The following is a 25,170-nucleotide window of genomic DNA, read 5'->3' on the forward strand; positions in this document are numbered from 1 at the left end:
GGAAATGACAAACAGTGAAAGTATTTTTTTTAAAGGACTTTACATGGTAAAATAAAATTTCATCCTAAGATAAAATGACTAGATTTTTCCAAAATAAAAAGGGGAAACTAAGGGTAGGCATGGTGACCCACTCCTTTGATGACAGTACACTGGAGACAGAGACATGTGAATCTCTGAGTTTTAGACCAGCCTGGTCTACATTGCAAGTTCTAGGCCAGCCAAAGCTACACAGTGAGATCCTGTTTTAAAAAGGGGAAAGGAAAGGAAAGGAAAGGAAAGGAAAGGAAAGGAAAGGAAAGGAAAGGAAAGGAAAGGAAAGGAAAGGAAAGGAAAGGAAAGGAAAGGAAAGGAAAGGAAAGGAAAGGAAAGGAAAGGAAAGGAAAGGAAAGGAAAGGAAAGGAAAGGAAAGGAAAGGAAAGGAAAGGGGAAAAGTTAGGATAAAACCAAAACCAGAAAGCTTAAGCAATCATAAAAGATCCAAGTAAGATAAGAGAGTTACAGATGAACCTTAAAGATAACACATTTATGATAACCAAATGCTATTGAAACTTCTAAGATAAAAGTTCAAAACACTGATGTGAAATCAAACCTAGTTCTGTGTTTAAGACAATAAAATTCCCTTAGGCTGCTAAACTATTCTTGGAATGCTCATTAAAAAAAACAAACAAACAAAACAAAACAAAAAAAAAACAAAATAAGCTGTCTTTCGAAACAAGGCATACGGGTCGATGGAGATGGCTTGAGATTACTTGCTGGGCAAGGATGAGAACCTAACTTCAATTTCCCAGCTGTGGTTAAAGGCTAGCCATGGCCTTGTCTTGTGCGTCTATAACTCCACCTTTGGAGGGTGGAGGCAGGAGAGTACTAGGAGTTCACTGGCTATCCTGTAAACACTGAATGGCTGAAACACTGAACTTCAAGTTAGCTGACAGACCCTGTCCCTTGTGAATGAGGCAGAGAGTAATAATGAAAGCCATCTAACATCCTCTGGCTTCCGCATATGTCGCTATACACTCATGCACACACCACACACACATATACATACAACACATACGTGCACATACACATATACATATAACACACACATACAAACACTGGCATAGATACATCCAATGCACACATGCACATATACAAACAAATGTACACACATGGACGCATATGTATATAACACATGCCTGCACATATGCGCAGGTGTACATAGGACCCACAATTTTCTGTTTAGCGAAAGAAGTTGTGTCGAAGATACACTTTTGGACTTTTCCTTACTTGAATAACTGAGTTTTATTTAAGAATGTGCCTGTTCTTTTTCTAAGCTCTGTCCAGAGGTTACAAAGAAGTTAGAATTAACTCCATTACTTCCTCTCCAAGACCAATGACACTACTTTTTCGGCTAGTCATCAATCAAAATTTGAGGGTCTAAAGGATAAAAAAGAGAGAGAGAGAGAGAAAGGTGTTATTGTAGCCATTGCCCTTCATGATCAGCCAGGACCCTAAGAATGAGAGGACTCCTGTCAAAGAGCCTTACACCACCAGCATTAGGTCACTTATCCTGTGGATCAGAGAGGTCACAGAGACCTTGCTGATTTGATTCTTAATGGTGCACTTCCTGCAAAGGGACAAGACATTAAGTAGAAAATGCTGTTCTCCCCTCCCCTGCCACCTGAGGAGTCCAGGGAAAGTCTTGGGGGCACAACAGGTTCTTGGCTTCCTGCTGTCTTCCTTGTTGGGTAGAACTTCCCCTTCATGCCAGGTCTGCTGCTCTTTGCCAGTGTTTCTAGTTATTGTTTGAACAGTCTAGAAGTGTCGGCTCCACTTATCTCTAGAGTAGAATTTCTTATTCTCTATTTTCCAACTCAGTCTCTTCAATAGCTATTCAAATTTATTTATTTTTATTTTTTTTTTTTGTGAAATTAAACAGACTTTTTGGCTGGACTAACTCTTAAATAACGTTTCTGGATGAACTATACCCTCCTGACTTCCATAGCCCCTTGCTTGATTTGTTTTTAATTTGCTTTGTGTTTTCAGCTCTTATTTTCTTAACCTTCTGATACGATTAACAGGCCATTATAGACTATTGTGCTCAAGCTGGTATTGTCTGAAGGATAGCAGCCATTACCATCAAAACCAATACCTTTCTACCATCACCAAGGACCTTTTAAACAACATCACATCTGAGCTTCAACCTCTTGCAACAGCCACTATGTCTACTCTAAAATGTCCCTTAAGCCTTCTATACCTTATGGTACTATAGCCCTTGGCAGATGACCAACGTCAAGTACCCTACCAAACTCTGAAGCAGCTCCAGAAGGAAAAAACCCTTATCGTTGTCAATACTTTGCCTTGCAGTCTGTCATGGGGAAATATAACACCCAAATATAAAAGACCCAAAATAAAAAACAAAAATATCAATTCTTTAAAGGCCCCAGTCATGTGGAGCCTAGCCCAGAATGTCTATTGGCACACCCAACAGCCCACTGTGTCTCAGAGAATGGCCAGTTTTCATAAAAACAACTTCCGTGTAAAATTTACTACTTGGCAAAATACAAAATGTCTGCCTGTCCTCTGAGGTAAAAGTCCACAAAGATGCACAAAACGATAAGGCCAAACAAGCTCCCTCCGCTGCTATAAATTGGCCTTTCTCTGATGCACAGACCACTCACCGAGACTCTTCATACTGCTTGCTTTCTGACGATGTGTTATGTGAAACTCTCTCTTTGTTAGTTTATGCCGTTGGTTAATTCCTTTTATCTTCTTTGTCACCAACACATTCCATAAAAGCACTATCATCTAAACTATCCCACATCACTACACTATCCTGAGAAGGGTAGCAACACATCCTGTGTGTATCAAATCTCCCCTACAACTACCAACTGGCCAACTAAACTTCCAGGAACCCACCCGGCCATCCTACTTCCTCTGAAACAGGAAGTGGTGTTGATTTATGACCTTTCTGCTGATCTGAGTACCAGCCCTTTCAGAACACACTCTTTTCTTTGTGAATTTTAGCAGCAAGCTTGCTTATAGAAAGCATCCCAACTCCGGACACATTAGCTAGCACTTCCTCAGTTCCCACGCTAATGTCTTTCTTGGTAAAATGTTATTAGTGTCCTGGGAGGGAGGAGTCTTCTTGTAAAGAATTAGGTTCAGGGAACTCCCAGATACTTGTCTGAGGGACAGAGCCATTTTAAATGTCAAATAGTATTGTGTGGCTCTTCCTGGAGAGAGGTACGCAGATACCTATTCACCCCAGATAGAGAAGTGATGACAGCAAAAGAACTAATCCCATCCCAGTCCAGGTTGGTGAACCAGTGAGTTTGGGGGCTTCCTTAAATGGGGGGGTTACTTACAGGAGTGCAGATGACTCACAACCAACTATATCACCGAAAAGTCCCAACCCCAGTGACTCACAGAAGCCACATGTGTGGAATCCCTCCATCATTAACCTTCCAAGTCCTCTAAGCACTGACTGCTCCTAAGACCACTATGCAGCTGGAGCCAGGAGGTAGCAGGTAACTAGAGTTCCAGGTAGAATTCCTGTACCGATTTTATTCTTTTGTTCCAGAATGCTAACAGTTCCACTGCAGTGACTCAACTACCACTGAACTCTCTGCCCATCTCATTGCCGTGACGGTGAGGCCCAGGATTCTACAGTCACCACAGCCATCTCTGATCCATGATGGCCCATGGTCACATCAGACCAACAGGAAATTGCTGGCAACAGATGGCATCAGTCGAACCCTGCCTTGCATTGCCTTCAATCCACCCCCCCACTTCTCTCCTTGACATCAGCAGTGTCTAGCACATCCATCTCCCGGGAAGTCTGCAGCACTCCAGAATCTCTTTCAACTCAAGTGGCATGTCCTGGAATTTGGTTGTTGAAAGGAAGAAATGATTGATGGCTGACTGAGCCATTTTCAGGGAATGTACAATCATTAAAAAAACAAATAAGTAAAAAAACCACAAAGCAAGTCCTAGGGTGGCATAAAGGGGACAGCAAGCTGGCACACCTGTGTGTGGGACTAAAGCTAGAGAGCAAATAAGAACCTGGGTGGTCACCTCTGAAAGGAACCTTGAGCAGCCAAGTGCAGGGTTGGTCAGGGGCCCTGCCCTTTACCACATCAGCTTTGGTATTTGCATTGAAGTTACAGGTGTAAACTGGTTGGTTAACTTTAGTGTTGACCACATAATTAGACATAACTAGATACACTCCATCAGTGTCCTGAGTGATGCTATCAGCCAGCGAGGGCATGGGAACTCGGCTTATCAATGAATAAGGTCAAAGGGAACGTCATCTCAAGAATTGGCTTTAACAGACTTACGATAAAAACTTTTGTTTATCTAAAATTTGTATTTAATCAGGAATCTCTTATTTGGTCCAAATAATAAAACTCTTTATTGTTCCTTCTTTTTCTTCTGTTTGTATCCCAGGGAGAATGAGAAAAAGTCAGATTCTGAAGTAGAAAGGAGAGGAAGCCAAAGAGAGGGGAAAGCTCACGCCTGGCCAGGCCCCCCAGGAACACCGGGAAGTATAGACTCAGACTGTCTACAGGCAGGAGGCTGTTTATACTGACAGGTGGCACCAGGCAGCCCTGGAGAGGTGAACATGAGAATGTGGTATCTCAAAGTGCCAGGCTTCTAGTCGTTCAAGGGTGGCCTTCCTAAGATGGTCTGTTGAGAGCCTTTGGTGCCTCTTCTAGGAATTTGGCATTTGTCAGTAGGCTCAGATAAGAATATCAGAAACCATGACATAACAAGAATAACAGTGACCATGGGGCTTTGCTGAATCCCTACCTTGTGTGATCTCTTTGCTTGCTACTTGACTTAATTATTACCTTGTGTCATGCTTTTGCTTGCTACTTTGTTTGATTACTATCTTGTGTGACCTCCTGGTTTACCACTCACTTGATGACTTTGTCTTTGACCTAAGAACTGACCATGTGTTTTGGATGCACCTAGAATGATATAAAAGCAGGCTGGAGCGACATGAAGCTGTTTCAGCCTCAGCACTGGCTGGAGTCAGGTTATAGTGTTGTCTGATTGTCTTCTTCTTTTCAATCCTCACTCCCTCCCTTGAGACCCTGTTGGCTGACTGAGCTGGCTTGGTCAATGGTCCACACCAGGAGGCCACTGGAGAACTGAGGAGGCCGTTTTTAGTTCTCCCTCTGGTTCTTGAGCCTATCTAAGATTCCTATTTAGCGACCTAACCATTTTGTGATGCTTGCTCTGTCCTAAAAGACTGCATCCCTGGCCCAGCTTTACCTACAAGCTAAGAATGTTTCCATAGTCTGTCAGCGAGACACTTTGAGTCAGATAGTCAGCATTAGGACCAGACACTTCTTTCAGGCTCTTTTTGCCATCCATACTCCATTTGTCATAAAGCAGACCCTCTGGTCCAGCATTCTACTGTGTCCATAGCTAGACACTCTGGAGAGCAGGCTGTTGTTGTCTGTGGAAGTGCAGAAGGAGAGAAAAGTTCCTATGTGGGATGCATCAGCATGACCAGGATATGTTGAGGCGTAGAGCCCTCTGACACAGGTAACAAGCTGGAGAGAATCTTGCTGTATACACCCGCACTGTCTTCTGGGACTGCCTACCTGCTGCTGCACCACAGTCACCCCATACTGTGGGTAAACAGCAATCACGCCCTTATCTCTCTAAAGGTTTCTGTGGGTCAGGAGTTTCCAAGTGTTCAGGAGCAAACTCTGACGCAAGAATTTTTTGTGCAAGTGATTTGCTGTAGGGAGTGCTCTGAGAGATAGGAATGGCAAACAAGCAGGGGCAAAAGAAGAAACCTACAGAGCTCTGCAGGACCCCAGGCTATTCAGATGGCCGGCTTTGTGCCAGCTATCCGAGCTGGAAATGAAGAACAGGCCATTTCCACTCGTCCACTTTGTCTGGTTCTTTGCCAGCAGGGCCATGGGAGTGCTACAGCGTAGGGAATCCCAGCAAGCTGACTCTGTGCAGCTCCTCAGCCTACTGTGCTCCTCAGCCTACACTTCTTGGTTTGCAAAAAGGAAGCCACATTTGTATATGGCTTGTTTTTTAAGGATTTAGTAAAATTATGTACATAAAGATTTTACCTTAGCACCTGGTATGAACCGTACTATAATCATTCTTTGGAGCAGAAAGTATCCAAAATATGCTGTTATTTTTATGTCTTCTAAATCTTATCCTGCAAATACTTAAAAGGGTGATAAAGCCCCCTTAATAATCAAAAGCAAATGTGAGTTTCAGAAACTTCTGAGAGGGCTTGTCCAATATCAACACACTTAAAGAGCTTGGGGGAAGCCTGTGGTAGGAGCCAGCAACTCACTGCCATCTTACTAAAAACCTGATAGTGGGAACGTCTAAGTCAGCCCTGTATCAGAATGCTTCATGCTAGTCTATTAGGATCAACTCTTGTTTTTCTGTTTGTTTCTAATGCTATGTTTTCATTTGTTATTTTATTATCATGGTAGCAATAATCACATCTCATAACATGAGCAAGCTTACATAAATATATATTCTCATACCATCCCCTTAAATACTTATCTGCTGTAATGCAAAAGTTAATTTGCTTGATTTAGCCATTTCATCATAACTAAAAATATCAATAATTCAATGTTGCCCATTATAAAAATGTACAACTTTTATTAATGTAAATAAAATATAAAAGATGCTTGTAACATAACTAAGTGACTTAGTACTGTCCTGGTGTAAGGCCTGAGATCTTTCCCCAGCAGCACAGAACAAAAATCGAATAAACAAAATAAGCAAACAAATAAAGAGTAAGGTGTGTGGGGGGGGGGGGCAAAGAGGAAAAGAGAAAGATTTAAAACAGAAGTATCAGCTATCTTCATGTCTAATCCATTTCTAAACTTTAGACACTATCTGGAACACGGGTGAATTTTTAAAATTATTTATTAAATCAATGAATTAATGTTATTCCTATGTGCCTTGGTTTGAATGTGAAATGTCTGATTTGAATATTTACATATTTCACTGCAGGCATGTGAATGCTTGATTTCAGGAACGGCTGGGTAGGTTATGTAAGATACATATGCATATGTGGATGTAAGTATGTAGTTACAAGCTAGTTATTCCTAGTCTGAAATGTTGGGAACTAAATCATCTAGAACTCTGAGCTGAGGGGAATGAAGGCTTTGGAATTTTTTTCATAAATGTAATGAGATATCTTGTGGTAGAACTGAAATCTAAACACATAGTTTTCTTTATGTTTCTTACTCCCCATCTACACACAGCCTGAAGGTAATGATGATTTTAGGATCGCTGTGTTTCCATTGCAGAGCAGGTATGGAAGCCTCTTCTTGTGACCTTCAAGAAATTTTCAGCTGGGCTTGGTGGCTCATGCCTTTAATCCCAGCACTTGGGAGGCAGAGGCAAGCGAATTTCTGAGTTCAAGGCCAGCCTGGTCTACAGAGTGAGTTCCAGGACAACCAAGGCTACAAAGAAAAACCCTGTCTCAAAAAACAAAAGAAAACAAAAATCAATTCTGGAGCATTTTACAGTTCTGATTTCTCAGATTAATTTCAACCTGCATTTACTTTCAAATGCAGAACAAATTCTGAATTCTGGAATACATGGACTAAGGGAAAAACATCTGTGTACCTGTCTTTTATTTACTTTCAGCCTTGCATTGAACCCTCCACTGACTGTTTCATGGACTGCAATCCCACTCCTGCTGGAGACTCTGGGTCTCATCATATCCTAGGGATGCCCAGCCTCTTCGGCACCATCCTGATTCACATTTCAAGGTACAATCCATCACAGTGGGGCAATCAAGGCAGCAAGTCACATTGCATCCACATTAAAGAAGCAGAGACCAGTCTTCCAGTCTGTGCTGATTTACCTTGAATGCAAACATTGCAGCCAGTCCCACAGCTCCCAGAGGAGGCTCCACTCCCAGGTGCTCTAGCAAACACAGGATCTTAGGACTGGGGATGAGTAGGACAGAACATCTGTTCCAAAAACACTGGGAGTAACTGGGACCAGCAGGATCCAGGGACATAGGAACCCTGCCCGACCAATGGCTCAGGTTCCTTCTGGTCTGTGCCAGTTTACCTTGGGTGCAAACTCTGGAAGTCGCACAGCACCCAGAGGAGGATCAAATCCCAGGCTTTCTAAAGCAGCCAGGATCACAGGATCCCAAGATCCCAGGATCCCAGGAACTTGGTCACAGCAGGATATCATGGTCCCAGAGGCAGTTTGACTCACAGGATCTCTAACACACCCAGATTCTCAGGATCACAGGATCACAGAGACAGCTGGACTCTGGGGAGTTCTGACACAGCCAGGATTACAGGAAGGACAGGGTACAGTCAGATAGTAAACGCAGGTAGCACTAGAGATATTCCGATGGCAGGAGGCAAGGGCAAGAACATAAGCAACAGAAACCAAGGTTACTTGGCATCATCAGAACCCAGTTCTCCCAGTATAACAAGTACTGGATACACCATCACACTGGAAAAGCAAGACTCAGATCTAAACTCACTTCTCATGACAATAATAGAGGACTTTAAGAAGGATATAAATAACTCCCTTAAAGAAATACAGGAAAACACAGGTAAACAAGTAAAAGCTCTTAAAAAGGAAACGCAAAAATCCCTTGAAGAATTACAGGAAAACACAATCAAACTGGGGAAGGAAATGAACAAAACCATCCAATATCTAAAAATGGAAATAGAAACAATAAAGAAACCACAAAGGGAGACAACCCTGGAGTTAGTAAATCTAGGAAACAGATCAGGAGTCATAGATGCAAACACCACCAACAGAATACAAGAGATGGAAGAGAGAATCTCAAAGGCAGAAGATACCATAGAAAACATGTCACAACAATCAGAGAAAATGCAAAATGCAAAAAGCTCATAACCCAAAACATCCAGGAAATCCAGGACACAATGAGAAGACCAAGCCTAAGGATAATAGGTATAGAAGAGAGTGAAGATTCCCAACTTAAAAAGCCATTAAATACCTTCAACAAGATTATAGAAGAAAACTTCCCTAACCTAAAGAAAGAGATGCCCAGGAACATATAAGAAGCCTACAGAACTCCAAATGGACTGGGCAAGAAAAGAAATTCTTCCTGTCACATAATAATCAAAACACCAAGTGCATTAAACAAAGAAAATATTAAAAGCAGTAAGGGAAAACGGTCAAGTAGCATATAAAGGCAGACCAACAGAATTACACCAGACTTCTCACAAGAGACTATGAAAGCTAGAAGGTCCTGGGTAGATGTTATACAGACCCTAAGAGAACATGAGCGCCAGCCCAGACTACTATACCCAGCAAAACTCTCAATTACCAAAGAGAGAGAAACCAAGATATTCTATGACAAAACCAAATTTACACAATATCTTTCCACAAATCCAGCCCTACAAAGGATAGTAGATGGAAAACACCAACACAAGGAGGGAAACTAAACCCTAGAAAAAGCAAGAAAGTAATATTTCAACAAACCTAAAAGAAGATAGCCACATAAACATAATTACACGTCTAACAACAAAAATAACAGGAAGTAACAATCACTTTTCCTTAGTATCTCTTAACATTAATGGACTCAATTCCCCAATAAAAAGACATTGACTAACAGACTGGATATGTAAACAGGACCCAGCATTTTGCTGCACACAGGAAACACACCTCAGGGATAAAGATAGACACTGCCTCAGAGTAAAATGCTGGAAAACAATTTTCTAAGCAAATGATCCTATGAAACAAGCTGGGGTAGCCATTCTAATACGGAATAAAATCGACTTTCAACCAAAAGTTATCAAAAAGGATACACTTGATACTGGTCAAAGGAAAAATCTACCAAGATGAATTCTCAATTCTGAACATCTACACTCCAAATGCAAGGGCACCCACATTTATAAAAGAAACTTTACTAAAGTTCAAACCACATATCACACTCCACACAATAATAGTGGGAGACTTCAACACCCCACTCTCATCAATGGACAGATCATGGAAACAAAAACTGAACAGAGACACATTGAAACTAACAGAAGTTATGAACCAAATGGATTTAACAGACATTTATAGAACATTTCATCCTAAAGCAAAAGAATATACCTTCTTCTCAGAACCTTATGATACCTTGTCCAAAATTGACCATATAATTGGTTATAAAACAGGCCTCAACAGATACAAGAAGATTGAAATAATCCCATGCACCCTGTCAGATCACCACGGACTAAGGTTGGTCTTAAATTCCAACAAAAACAACAGAAGACACACATACACATGGAAGCTGAACAACACTCTACTTAATAAGAACTTGGTCAAGGAAGAAATAAAGAAAGAAATTAAAGACTTTTAGAATTTAATGGAAATGAAGTCCCAAAACTTATGGGACACAATGAAAGCAGTGATAAGAGGAAAACTCATGGCTCTAAGTGTCTCCAAAAAGAAATTAGAGAGAGCTTACACTAGTAGCTTGACAGCACACCTGAAAGCTCTAGAACAAAAAGAAGCAAATTCACCCAAGAGGAGTAAACAGCAGGAAATAATCAAACTCAGGGCTAAAATCAACCAAATAGACACAACAAGAACTATACAAAGAATCAACAAAATCAGGAGCTGGTTCTTTGAGAAAATCAACAAGATAAATAAATCCTTAGTCAGACTAACAAGAGGCCACAGAGACAATATCCAAATTAACAAAATCAGAAATGAAAAGGGAGACATAATAATGGAAACCGTGGAAATCCAAAAAAATCATCAGATCCTACTACAAAAGTATATACTCAACTAAATTGGAAAATCTTGATGAACTGGACAATTTTCTAGACACATACCGGGTGCTAAAGTTAAAAAAGAATCAGATAAACCATCTAAATAGACCCATAACCCCTAAAGAAATAGAAGCAGTCAGTTATAGTCTCCCAACCAAAAAAAAAAGCCCAGGACCAGATGGGTTTAGTGGAGAATTCTATCAGACTTTAAACAAGGAACACTACCCAATTAGTTCTATGAATCTACAATTATGATTATACCTGAACCACACAAAGACCCAACAAAGGGAGAAAACTTCAGACCAATCTCCCTTATGAATATTGATGCAAAAATATTCAATAAAATTCTTGACGACCGAATCTAAGAACACATCAAACTGATCATTCACCACAATCAAGTAGTCTTCATCCCAGGGATGCAGGGATGGTTCAATATATGGAAATCCATCAACGTAATCTACTACATAAAAAAACTGAAAGAAAAAAAACACATGATCATTTCATTAAATGCTGAAAAAGCATTTTAAAAAATTCAGCATCCCTTCATGTTAAAAATCTCTGAAAGATCAGGAATTCAAGGCCTCATACCTAAAGATAGTAAAAGCAATATATAGCCAACCAGTAACCAATATCAAACTAAAGGGAAAGAAACTTGAAGCAATCCCACTAAAATCAGGGACTAGACAAAGCTGCCCACTCTCTCCCTATCTAATCAATATAGTACTTCAAGTTCTAGCTAGAGTAATTAGACAACAAAAGGAGGTCAATGGTATACAAATTGGAAAGGAAGAAGTCAAAATATCACTATTTGCAGATGATATGATCATATACTTAAGTGACCCAAAAATATCCACTAGAGAACGCCTAAAGCTGATAAGCAACTTCAGCAAAGTGACTGGATATAAAATTAACTCAAACAAATCAGTAGCCTTCCTCTACTCAAAGGATAAAACGGCTGAGAAAAAAATTAGAAAGAAATTATTGTGACCCTTCACAATAGTCACAAATATTATATGCCTTGGTGTGACTCTAACCAAGCAAGTGAAAGATCTGTATGAGAAGAACTTCAAGTCTCTGAAGAAAGAAATCGAAGAAGATCTCAGAAGATGGAAAGATTCCCATGCTTGTGTATTGCTAGGATTAATTTAGTAAAAATGGCCATCCTGCCGAAAGCAATCTACAGATTCAATGCAATCCCCACCAAAATTCCAAATCAATTCTTCATAGAGTTTGAAAGAGCAATTTGCAAATTAATTTGGAAAAACAAAAAATCCAGGATAGTGAAAACTATTCTCTACAATAAAAGAACTCCTGGGGGAATCACTATCCCTGACCTCAAGATTTATTACAGAGCAATAGTAATAAAAACTGTATGGTATTGGTACAGAGACAGGCAGGTAGATCAATGGAATAGAATTGAAGACCCAGAAATGAACCCACACACATATGGTCACTTGATATTTGACAAAGGAGCTAGAACCATCCAGTGGGAAAAAGACAGCATTTTTAACAAATGGTGCTGGTTCAACTGGTGGTCAGCATGTAGAAGAATGCAAATCAACCCACTTTTATCTCCTTGTACAAAGCTCAAGTCCAAGTGGATCAAGGACCTCCACATAAAACCAGATACGTTGAAACTTACAGAGGAGAAATGAGGAAGGACCTTGAACACTTGGGCACAGGGGGGAAATTCCTGAACAGAACACCAATGGCTTATGCTCAAAGATCAACAATAGATAAATATGACCTCATAAAATTGCAAAGCTTCTGTAAGGCAAAGGACACCAATAAGACAAAAAGGTAACCAACAGATTGGGAAAAGATCTTTACCATTCCTAAATCTGATAGAGGGCTAATATCCAATATATACAAAAAATTCAACAAGTTAGACTCCAGAAAATCAAATAACCTTATTTTAACATGGGGTACAAAGCTAAACAAAGAATTTTCAACTGAGGAAAATCAAATATCTGAGAAACTCCTAAGGAAATGTTCAACATCCTTAGTTATCAGGGAAATGCAAATCAAAACAATCCTGAGATTCCACCTCAGGATTTTAGCTAGTCAGAATGACCTAAATCAAAAACTCAGGTGACAGCAGATGCTGGCGAGGATGTGGAGAAAGAGGAACACTCTTCCATTGCTGGTGGGATTGCAAGCTGGTATAACTACTCTGGAAAGCAGCTTGGTGGTTCCTCAGAAAATAGGATATAGTACTACCTGAGGACCCAGGTATACCACTCCTAGGCATATACCCAGAAGATGCTCCAATATGTAATAAGGATACATGCTCCACTATGTTCATAGCAGCCTTATTTATAATAGTCAGGAGCTGGAAAGAACCCAGATGTCCCTCAACAGAGGAATGGATACAGAAAATGTGATACATTTACACAACGGAGTACTACTCTGCTATTAAAAAATGATGAATTCATGAAATACTTAGGCAAATGGATAGAACTAGAAAATATCATCATGAGTGAGGTATCCCAATCGCAAAAGAACACACATGATATGCACTCACTGATAAGTGGATACTAGCCCAAAATCTCCAAATAGCCTAGATACAATTCACAGACCACTTGAAGCTCAAGAAGGAAGAACAAAGTATGGGTTCTTTGGTCCTTCTTAGAAAGAGAATAAAATACTCACAGGAGCAAATATGGAGATAAAGTGTAGAGCAGAGACTGAAGGAAAGGCCATCCAGAGTCTGTCCCACCTGGGGATTCATATACAGTTACCAAACCCAGACACTATTGTGGATACCAAGAAGTGAATGCTGAAAGGAGCCTGATATGGTTGTCTCCTGAGAGGTCCTGCCAGAGTCTTACAAATACAGAGACTGATGTTCACAGCCAACCATTGGACTGAGTGAGGGGTCCCTAATAGAGTAGTTAGAGTAGGGACTAAAGGAGTTGAAGGGGTTTGCAGCCCCATAGGAAGAACAATATCAACCAACCAGTCCTCCAAGAGCTCCCAGGGACTAAGCCATCAACAAAGGAGTACACATGGCTCCAGATGCAGAGGATGGCTTTGTCATACATCAATGGGAGAAGATGTCCTTGGTCCTATGAAGGCTCAATAGATGCACCAGTGTAGGGGAACTAAGGGTTGGGAGGTGGGAGTGGGTGGGTGGGTGAGGGAACACCTTCATAGAAGCAGGGGGAGGGAGGATGGGATAGAGGGTTGGGGGGGGGGATGGTGGACCAGGAAAGGGGATAACATTTAAAATGTAAATAAAGAAAATATCCAATAAAAAAAGAAGAAGCAGAAACAGTGAGTGCTTGTGCTCATCTGGCTTTCTCTGTATATAATCCAGATCCCAGCGGAGAGAAGCATTGCCACCCAGGCCCATGGTGAAGGTCTCTTCACTTCAGTCACCCTGATCAGCATGATCTCTCAGAGGCATTCCCAGAGGCCCTCTCCCTGGCCATTGTAGATTTTATGAAGTGGACAGTTGATTCTATCACAATGATGTTTTAGAAGCTGCTTCCATATGACTGTATGAATGAGAAGAGGCAAAGCCATGAAGACTTCATTGCAAAGAAAGAGAGATGATATGACAACTTAAGAGTGTGTGTGAGGAGACAGAAAACAGAGACAAGCAGGAAAAAGCCTGTAGCTCCCCTTCCCACTCCTGAAGAGGGGGAGGGAGATAAAGCCAAGAGATCCTTTGAAGTTGACTGACAGTGCTCGTAACTAGTGAGTAAGTAAAGCCCTCGCAAGCTTTAAGTCGACTTGGGAAATTTGATGAAACAGAGTCCTTCTGTGTCCCAGGCCAGCATTAGAGAATACATTCATTTTGTTGCTTCTCGTATCTCCAAGTGAGACAGACAGACAGACAGAGTGTTGGGAGGGGACTGATTGTTTAAGACTGAGCTACTGTGAAGATGAGAAGACAAAGTTTAGTCATAAGATGAGGAGTCTGGAAGCACCCTGGCGCTCCATCTAGGTAAAAGACTACCATAAGAGGAGAGAGGGAGTTGTGGAGAGGGGGAAGACTAGGCATGCACAGGCTGAGGTTAGGCAGTGGGGGGAGGGGTGCTCAGGCACACACAGTGGTCTCAGGCTGAGGTAAGACAGTGAAGGGGGGTGCTCATGCACACACAGTGGTCTCAGGCTGAGGTTAGGCAGTGGGGAAGGGGTGCTCAGTCAGTGATCCCACATTAGTCTCAATCCATCTTTGTCTGTTGCAGACACTGATAGACCCAACGGTATAGCCAGAGACTGCTAACTTCCACCACTCCCTACCTATCATGTGATTGCAAAACCTCACAAGAACGTGAACAGGATAGGTAAGAAATTCAGCATAGAGACGGAAATGGATTTCTTTTTATAGAAATAGTGTAAACAATCCAATGGATCCGATGCAAACCGAGTTGAAGCCTTATGAATAGGTCAAGCAGAAGAAAGAATGCTACATCAGTTAACAATGAAGGAGAAGATGGAGCAGACAGAATACAACCTTCAACAGACCAAAGGTAAGAATCTAGATGCAGCTGAGATATAAACTAAAGGCTTGGAATATCTAATAAATGAGATTTTAACTGAAAACGAATGTTCAAATCTGGGGAAAGATATGGACATTCAAGGACCAGAAGCATTTAAAATGTAAGCAAGTATGGCCAGGAAAAGTAGTCTCCATAGCACATTATAGTTAAAAATGTTAATACTACAGAACAATGGGAGGTATGAGAGCCGCGGGCGACAACTGCCAACTCACAGAGCTAGATCCCTTAGAATGCCATTGGTTTTCTCAGAAGAAGCGATAAAAGCCGTAAGAGTAAAGAACCATCAGCAAACAGTACTATATCCAGGAAAGCTGGCTGTCTCTTGAAACAAATGGAAAATAACAATGTTCTAAGGTAAAGATGTTTAAAGCAATTCATGATTAGTAAGCCAGGGTTGAAGAAGATACTTTCAAAAATCCCACACACGTGCAACTGGAGAAATGGCTGTAGTAAAACAACTTTGTTGTTCTTTCAGATGGCCCAATTTTGGTTTCCAGCACCCAGCCAGCTGCATGACAACCACCTGTAAGTCCAGCTCCAAAGACATCTGTATGCTTACACACACACAACACACACACATACATACCTCACATGTACACATATACACACACATACATATATACACATACACACCTCACATACACACATACACACACATACACACACACACACCACATACACACACATATACACACATACACACCCCACATACATACACACTACACACACATACACACACCACATACACACATATATACACACATACACACCCCACATACATACACACTACATACACATACACACACACACCACACACACACATATACACACATACACACCCCACATACATACACACTACACACACATGCACATACACACACACACACACACCACATGTGAGAGAGATGGACAGGCTAGAGAGAGAAATTAATTTTTTCTAAACAGTAAAAAAATAAAAAATAATAATCAACACACAGAAGAAGAAGAAAGTCTGTACAGATATGAGTGCACAAAACAGGATGAATTTCATGAGAGGAACAGACAAACAAGGAGGATTAGAAGAGGCTCTGAGAAACCCAGTTCAGTAAACCCAGCAAACCCCTTACAATGGACTAGGGAATAGAGAAAAAGAAGAAACAGTATTGTAACCAATGAGGAAAACAAAGAAGGAAATTACACAAATCAACAAATACCTGTTAATTACAACCCTAAGTACAAATGGCCTTACCTCACCAATAAAAAAATGCAGACTAATTGGTTGGATTAAAAAACAAAATCCAAATGCATGTTCTTTACAGGATCTCACCTCAGTGGGGACTGTGGCAGGGATGAAGGAAAGAAAATGATGCACTGAGCAAGTAAAGGTGTTTATCCACACCTGACTCTCCAAAATAAACCACCAGTTTAGGTTGCCTTAGGTCATTAATCAAGTATCAAAAAAATCATACCAAACAACAATAGAATGAAAGCATAAAATAGTATAAAGACATGAAGGTGAGCAATGAACACTTCAGTGATCAGAGCATCCACAACGAATCAGACAGGAAATTTAATAACTCCTAGAACCTTTATAGAAAAGCAGCTCAAAGATAGATGTCTATAGCGATGAATGACTACACTTAAAAAAGGAAAGCGAGCACTCCAGCCAGAAGAAAGCAGTGGACACACCTGGCAGGATCCCAGAAGAATTCTCTACCATGGAACACAGAGACCACACCCTCCTAAAGACCAGAGAGGGCAAGGGAAACCAAGGAACAAAGCACACAAACAACAGAGACAAGAGCAGGTATCAGCAGCTAGAATTACAACCATCTCAAACTTAGATGTCAGCATAAAAACTCAGTCAACATCAGCAGGGCAATATATCTTCAGCAGCACCCAGCAACCCTACTACTGCAGGCCCTGAGAATTGCAAGATCACTGAAGCACAAGAAGCACAAGAAAAAAAAAAACTTAAAGTAGCTTTTAATAATATGACAGAGATCCTTAAAGAGGAAATGGATGAATCCCTTAAATCTATAAAAACACAGTGGACACAAATGAATAAGACGTGAAAATAGAAATGGAAACACACACACACACACACACACTGAGAGAATCTGTGTAGGGGGTGGGTCTGATGCTAAGGTACTGTTCCCCAATTGGTTTTTGATCTATCAGTAAAGATGCCAGGGGCCAATTGCTGGGCAGAAGGAAAGAGGCAGACCGTCCAGGTAACTGCAGGGGAGGCAAGGAGATGACAACGAGGAAGGATTTTTTGCCATGCTTCAGAGGGACAAAAGGTGACCAGCCATGTGAATCTCCGGTGGAGCGACCATAGGCTGCTTCTCCAAGTGGGAGGTTAGGGTGTTAAGCTGGGACTAAAGGTAACTGAGCAACTGAAGCTGAGGACATGAGATGCTGAGCTAGGAGAACGGGGAAGGGCATGCTAGCCGTGGGAGATTAGTAGCGCCCAGCAATTGAGCCAAGAAGACGGGTTGAAATTGAGCAATGTGTGTGTGTGTCTGTGTTTTTCAACCCCCGATCCAAGGGAATCTGGGTGGGGGCAGATAGTGCAGCCCATCCCAGGAGCTTAAAGCAAGGTAGCTAGAGCTACTCCCAACAAATCTGGCAATCCAACACTTAGTCAACTGAACAGTAACCTCAGAGCAAACCTCATGAGCAGAATCCAAGATATGGAAGGGAAGAATCTTAGACATTAAAGACACAATTGAAGAAATGGACTGAGAAAGAAATTAGGGAAACAACATCTTTCACAATAGCCTCAAATAATATCAAGTATCTTGGAATAAGCCTAACCAAGCAAGTGAAAGAATTGTATGATTAAAAACTTCAAGTCTTTGAAGAAAGCAGTTGAAGAAGGTATCAGAACATGGAAAGATCTCTCATGCCCATGGATCAGTAGTGTAAACATAATAAAAATGGCCATCATATCAAAAGCAATTTACAGATTTAATGCAATCTCCATCAAAATTCTACCATAATTTTTTACATATCTTGAAAGGCAATTTTCATCTTTGTATCAAAATACAATAAACCCAGGATAGTAAAAGAACTGCTGGAGGTATCACCATCCCCAATTTCAAGTTGTTCTACAGAGCAATAATAAAAACAGTATGGTATTGACATTTAAAAAGATGCATTGATTAACGTCAAAGAATTGAAGACCCAGGCGTAAGTCCACATATCAATAAGTGGACACCTGATATTTTTATAAAGAAGCCAGAAATACATACTGGGAAATAATACAGCATCTTCAACAAATGGCGCTGGTCAAACTGAATGTGTGGATGAAGAAGAATGTAAAAAGATCCATATTTATCACCTACACAAAACTCAAGTCCAGTGAATTCAAGACCTTAACATAAAACCAGATCCACTGAACCTGAGAATGTACTGACACAGGAGATGACTTTCTAAGCAGAGCGCCTATAGCACAGGCACTGAGCTCAATAACGAATAAATGGAACCTCATGAAACTAAAAAGCTTCTGAATGGCAAAGAACACTGAACACTTTGTCTTCAGACAAAGTTGCAAAAGGTTTTGATGAACTACACATCTGATAGAGGACTACTATCAAAAATATATAAAGAACTAAAATAATAATAACATAATTTAGGTATCATGAAAACAAATAACCAAATTAAAAATGAGGTACAGATCTACACAGAGAATTCTCAACAGAGGAATTTCAAATGCTTGTGAAACACTTAAAGAAATGTGAAACAACCTTAGCCTCAGGGAAATGCAAATCAAATCTACTTTGAGATTCCATCTTACACCTGTCAGAATAGTTAAGATCAATAACACAAGTGACAGCTCATGCTAGTGAGGATGTGGCATAAGGGGAATGCTCCTCCATTGCTGGTGGGAGTGAGAACTCAGACAGCCACTATAGAAGTCAGTGAGGTAGCTAGTTCCTCTGGAAAATGGGAAATGGTCCATCCCACAACCCAGCTGTACCACCCTCAGGCATATACCAAGGATGCTCCATCCCCAAGGACACTTGCTCAAACATGTTCATTGCTGCTCTGTGCATAATAGCCAGAAATTGAAAATAACCTGAATGGCCCTCAGTAGAAGAGTGGGCAAAAAATGTACTTTTACACAACGGAGTATTATTCAGATGTTAAAACAGGAAATCATAAAATTTGAAAGTAGATTGATGTAACTAGAAAAAAAACTTCTTGGTGAGTAATCCCAGATGCAGAAAGACAAACATGATGTATATTTCCTTATATGTGCATATCAGCTGTTAAGTCAATGGTAACCAAGCTATAGTTTGTAGAGTATACCTATACCACAGAGGATGGGTATAGAGTAAAGGACTAGGGGTGACAAACAGATATAATTTGGGAAGGAAAATGGAATATTTAGTTATGGACGGATGGAGTGGCTGGAACAAGATAATCAAGTGGGGAAGAAATATCGTGAGGAAATTCAGGGAGAGACAGATACAATTAAGGACCTTTTGAGAGGCAGTCTAGAAACTGAATACAGTAGAAGCTTCGTCAAATATATGCATATCTGGAGGAAATCTAAGTAGAATTATGTAGTAATGGGAGAGACAGAGCCCCAGCTGAGCATCTCTTGCCCAAACAACCCAGGCTGTTGCCAAGACTGTACATTGTTCTCCACAAACTGACGGCAAGGCCCACTGCTGAAGACAACACCCAGACAACTCACTAAATGTGGAGGAGTTGAGTTGGTGCCTACATGAAGCCTTCACCCCTATGTTCTAGGGTCTTTGGTGAAGAAAGGTACGTTGCTGGGTACCAAAAGAGAAGAGTAAACTCCAAGCCATCCACAAAATATTGATCTACAATGGTGTCTTTCTGGCTAGACACTAGAACAATGGTGGCACAGAGCTTATGGAAGTAGCCAAACAAGGACTGACTAGAATTAAGGTCTACTCCACAAGATACCATACCATACCCATAACATACCCATACCATACACTGCTTAGTGCCCACCAACCTGAGACTAAATAGCCCAGGGACCCAGAGCAGCCAAATATTACTGTTATCATCATCATCATCATCATCATCTAGTAATAAAATATCCAAGAGAGAGACAGAGAGAACTAAAATAAACCATTTAGTGATGTACCTCAAGGTCTAAGAAAAACTATTCAACCATGAAATAAGTGCACAGAAAAATATAATAAGAGAAGGTGCACCCAACCCTTGAGAGACTTGAGGACCCAGGGAGTAGGGAGGTCATGGATACATAGTTCAATCACCAGCAGACTTTCCCATCATTCACACAGGTTTCAATCTAAATAAATAAATATCAGAGTGGAAATTAATGAAAACCAAAAGCGCACTTAAAGAACCAATGAAGCAAATAATCAGTTCTTTTAAATGAGAAGCAGAATTGACAAACTCTTAGCCAAACTGAGAAAGAGAGAAAAGAGGATTATACATCCGAAAGCACACTACAAAGACAAAGGCAGCCTGAGTCGGGATGCTCACAATCTCCTCTCAGGACTTAAGCACCTGAAGCAAGAGCATGGCTGGTAGGAAGACTGTCTCAAACAACAAACAAACATGTCTGGAGCTGTTTTAAGTTTTGAACCACCAACCAAAGAATGTACAGGGGCTGACCTAGGCCTCCCTGCACATATGTAGCAGATGTGCAGCTTGGTCTTCATGTGAGTCCCTTCATGTGACTGGATTGGGGATATCCCAAAAGCTGCTGCCTGTCCATGGGATATGTTGTTCTTGCTGGGCTTCCTTGTCTGTCCTTGGTGTGAAAGGATGTGCCTGGCCTCTCAGAGATGTGGGGTGCCAGGGTGCAGGAATAACCAGGGAGAACCCTACACACTCAGAGGAGAAGAGGATGGAGGGGATGGGGGAAGGGTTGTGGGAGGGGTGACTGGGAGGGGAGCCGTGAGCAGAATGTAAGGTGAATAAGTAAAGAAAACAATAAATTTAAAAAAGAAAAATCCACATAAAGTAATACACATAAATACATAAAGTATAATATTATTGTTGAGATTCTCCCAATACCCTCAACACAAACTGCAAATTAACAAAAGTGGAATTTGAACAGGAGCATTATGACAAATAACAATGAAATCCAGAGAATCACTATGAAATGTTTCATAAATTTATATTCTGACAAACTGGATTTTTACACAAAATAAGTTTATTGACACTATAAAAAAGGTTGAGGTTGGGAACAAATCTCTGATGGATAAATGATGCAAAAATTCTCAGTAAAATTCTTGCAAATGGAATTCTTGCAAACACACATTGTCTACCACAATCAAGTTGGAATCATCTTATAGATGTATCCACTTATGTAAATCAATAAATGTAACCTGCTATATAAATAAATCAAAGGATAGAAACCTCATGACCATCTCATCAGATGCAGAAAAGCCTTTGACAACATCCAGCATCCCCTAGGATTAAAATCTTGGAGAGACTAAAGATGGCAGGAACATACATCTCAAAACAACAAAGGAAAGATGTACAGACACACAGTCAAGATTATGTCAAATGGAAAGAAACTGCAAACATTTCTACTACAATCAGGAATAAGACAATGATGTCCAATCTTTCCACCCCTGTTTAACTTAGTGCTTAAAGTCTTAGCAGGGCAATTAGGCAAGAGGAGATAAAGGGAATAGAAATAGGAAAGGAAAACATTAAAATGTACATATTTAAAGACAGTGTAATTCTATACATAAAGCCAGAAAATGGAAAGAACCTAGATATTCATTAACTGATAAGTGGATAATGAATATTATTCAGCTGTAAAGAAAAATGAAATTACAAAGTTCATATGTAAACAAATGGAGCTAGAAAAAAATAATTTTGAGTGAGGTAACCAAGACCCAGAACGACAAGCACATGTCTTCTCAAGTATGTGGACAATCTATTTGAATGTTCAGATATTTGAGTGTTTAAATTGAAGTATACATGGAGACTAGAAAACAAGTAAGAAACCAGGGAGGAAAGGCAGATAAACCACAGGGGGTCAGAGTGGGGGGAAAAGAGGAAAATGGAACAAAAGGGTTAACAGGGAATGGGGTGGGGGATGGGAGACCAGAGTAGGGGAGAGTCTAGAGAAAGGTAACTGACATTAAAGATGTGTGTATGAGAGAGAGGGAGGAGAAGAGAGGAGAGTAGAGGAGGAGAGGGGAGTGGGAGTGGAGAGAAGGAGAGACAGAGACAGAGAGACAAAGAGATTAAATGAAATTACTGCATATCAGAGGGACAAATGCCTCCCCTATACTTTATGTGTGTTGCTGGATGAGAAAGTAATCAACAGTCATAGCAGCTGTGAACCCAGTGACTACAATAGTGACTGGCATGGCGAGATGATATGCTCACTGGTACGATAGTGTCAAGTGTTATGGGAGCAACCAAACTCTTTTTAGTTGGATTCAAACCCTGTGCTTGGAGGAGATGGACCTCATCTTGTCACTGTAACAGGCCCAGAGCCTGAGACTGGTTAGGTCATAGAAGAATCTAAAACTATATTGTTCTGCCACATGAGCACCAACCTGCTCCTTATGTTCTGATCTTTGTGCCAACAGATAAGTGCATTTCTGAACCCTCATCAGTGCGAAGCCTCTCCTTGCAGTACCGGCGATTAATAGAGAGAGCCCTAGTTAGTCAACTTGCAGAGAATAAGAGAGTTTGGAATGCTCAGCTCTAAGCAGAACATCTGTATCATGGAACTGCTCACCCCAAGGCTCCAGGATCATTGCAGAAGAGAGGATTAGAAAGACTGTAAGGGACAGAAGTAGTAGACATCTACAGTGAAACATTTGTTGACTATGACAGGGCTGTTGCACATAAGAACTCACAGCAGCTGTGGCTGCATGCACACATCCTGAATGCACACAGACAAGATGAAGGCAACCATGGACAGAGGAGGGGCATACAAAGTTCCAGCAGTAGGTGTGAGACTGTTGGCAAGTACTTGCTGTTGGGGTGCAGGGGTAAGTTTTCTTTGTAGAGGTGGCTCTTAAAAGGCTATCTCTGACCTAGGAAATGGCTGTTCTCCCATGTGCATATGCACAGCACTAAGTAGCCTCAGTGGATTTTTAAAAGAGAGCACATAAAACTGAAAAGAACAAGTGATGGCGGTGGGGAGCAATTGGAGGAGAAAGGATGGAATGTAGACTTTATCAAACCACATTCCACGGATGCCTGAAATTCTCAATAAAATATTTTTGAAAAAAGCTTCATAGCTGAGGGGTGGGGGCATTGGAAGCAGAAAGTTACGGTTTGGAGTTAAAGTGTAACCTCCAAAGGCCCCCGTGTTGTGAGCCTTGTACCCCGCTGCTGGAGCTATTTGGGGAAGACCTGGAAATTTTCAGAGGTTGGAGGAAGCAGGCCATAAAGGTGGACCTTTGGCTTATGGGACCCCACAGACTCCCTGTTGCTCCCCTCCCCCTCCCCCTCCTCGTCACTCTTCTTTTCTTTGATATTTGCAATGAGGGAATAAACAAACAAACGAACCAGTATCTCCTTCTATGACACTGTTGTCCCGATGCAGGCTCTAAGCAACTGGCCTGACTTTTCTGAAACAGAGAAACAAATTCGTCATCCTCCATACTGAGTTATCCTATGAAGTATTTCTGGTCACAACAACACAAAAGTAGCTAATACAAATATCAAAAAATATGTAGGCAGAAAGCTAAACAAAAAGGAGTGACTCTATGCAAGCAAATGTCCAAAGCATCAAAGAAAGAAGCTGAAGCAGGCACCAGAGATGTAAACCTGTTCCTCTGACCATAGGCTAGCCAAACTGATGCTGTGAACGTGGCCTTATTATTGCCAAAGCCAGTGCCATTCTCATCAAAATCCCAACAGCATTCTCCATAAAGAGAAAACAATCCTAAAACGTGTATGGAGACACAGTATACTCTGACTAGCCAACGCAATCCTAAACAGAAAGTAAGGCTGGAAACATCATGACATCTGATCTCAAACCAGATTGTACAGCCACAGTGTCAAAATAGCATTGTGTTGTCACAAAAATAGACATGGAGATCAATACAATAGAATAGAGGAGTCAGAAATAAGTCCAGACTACATACCAACCTGAGTCTCAACAGAGGAGCCAAAAACATGTGTTGGAGAAGGGGCAGCATCTTCAAGAAATAGTGCTAGGAAGTATTATTTATATCTAGATAGGCAGGATAGCCACAGAAGAATGAAATCAGATCTCATCACTCAATCAAAAAGCTTAATGTGCTTTTCCCCTGCCGCCGCCGACTTGCGCGGAGGCGGAAGCTCGGGTGCATTCAAGATTCCGCGTCACCCGTGATTCACCGCCATGGCAGAGGAAGGCATAGCTGCTGGAGGTGTAATGGACGTCAACACTGCTCTACAAGAGGTGCTGAAGACCGCCCTCATCCACGATGGCCTAGCACGTGGCATACGCGAAGCTGCCAAAGCCTTAGCCAAGCGCCAAGCCCATCTCTGTGTGCTCACATCCAACTGTGATGAGCCCATGTATGTCAAGCTGGTGGAGGCACTTTGTGCTGAGCACCAAATCAACCTGATAAAGGTTGATGACAACAAGAAACTAGGGGAATGGGTAGGCCTCTGTAAAATCGATCGAGAGGGGAAACCACGGAAGGTGGTTGGTTGCAGTTGCGTAGTGGTTAAGGACTATGGCAAAGAATCTCAGGCCAAGGATGTCATCGAGGAATACTTCAAGTGCAAGAAATAAATAAATATTGGCTCATAAAAAAAAATAAAAAAAGCTTAATGTAAGAGCTGAAACTCCCAAATTGCTAGAGTCAAACTATTAAATTAAGACTTAGACAATGACCACCCTTTAAGTTTCTATTTGCTTTTGCATTTTTCTAAGCTTTACTTTATTTTTATTAAATTTAATTAAGATTTAATTGGATCATTTCTCCTCACATTCTTCCCATCTACTCCTTTCA

General features: G+C 41.0%; 1 pseudogene; it reads left to right on the plus strand.

Annotated features, from left to right (window-relative positions):
- The first annotated feature begins 24,526 nt into the window (after nucleotides 1-24,526).
- On the plus strand, nucleotides 24,527-24,958 carry LOC110291645 (small ribosomal subunit protein eS12 pseudogene; annotated as a pseudogene).
- Nucleotides 24,959-25,170: the final 212 nt, after the last annotated feature.

Source organism: Mus caroli, unplaced genomic scaffold, assembly GCF_978045245.1.
Source record: "Mus caroli unplaced genomic scaffold, Mus_caroli_1 scaffold_3, whole genome shotgun sequence".
Lineage (NCBI taxonomy): Eukaryota > Metazoa > Chordata > Mammalia > Rodentia > Muridae > Mus > Mus caroli.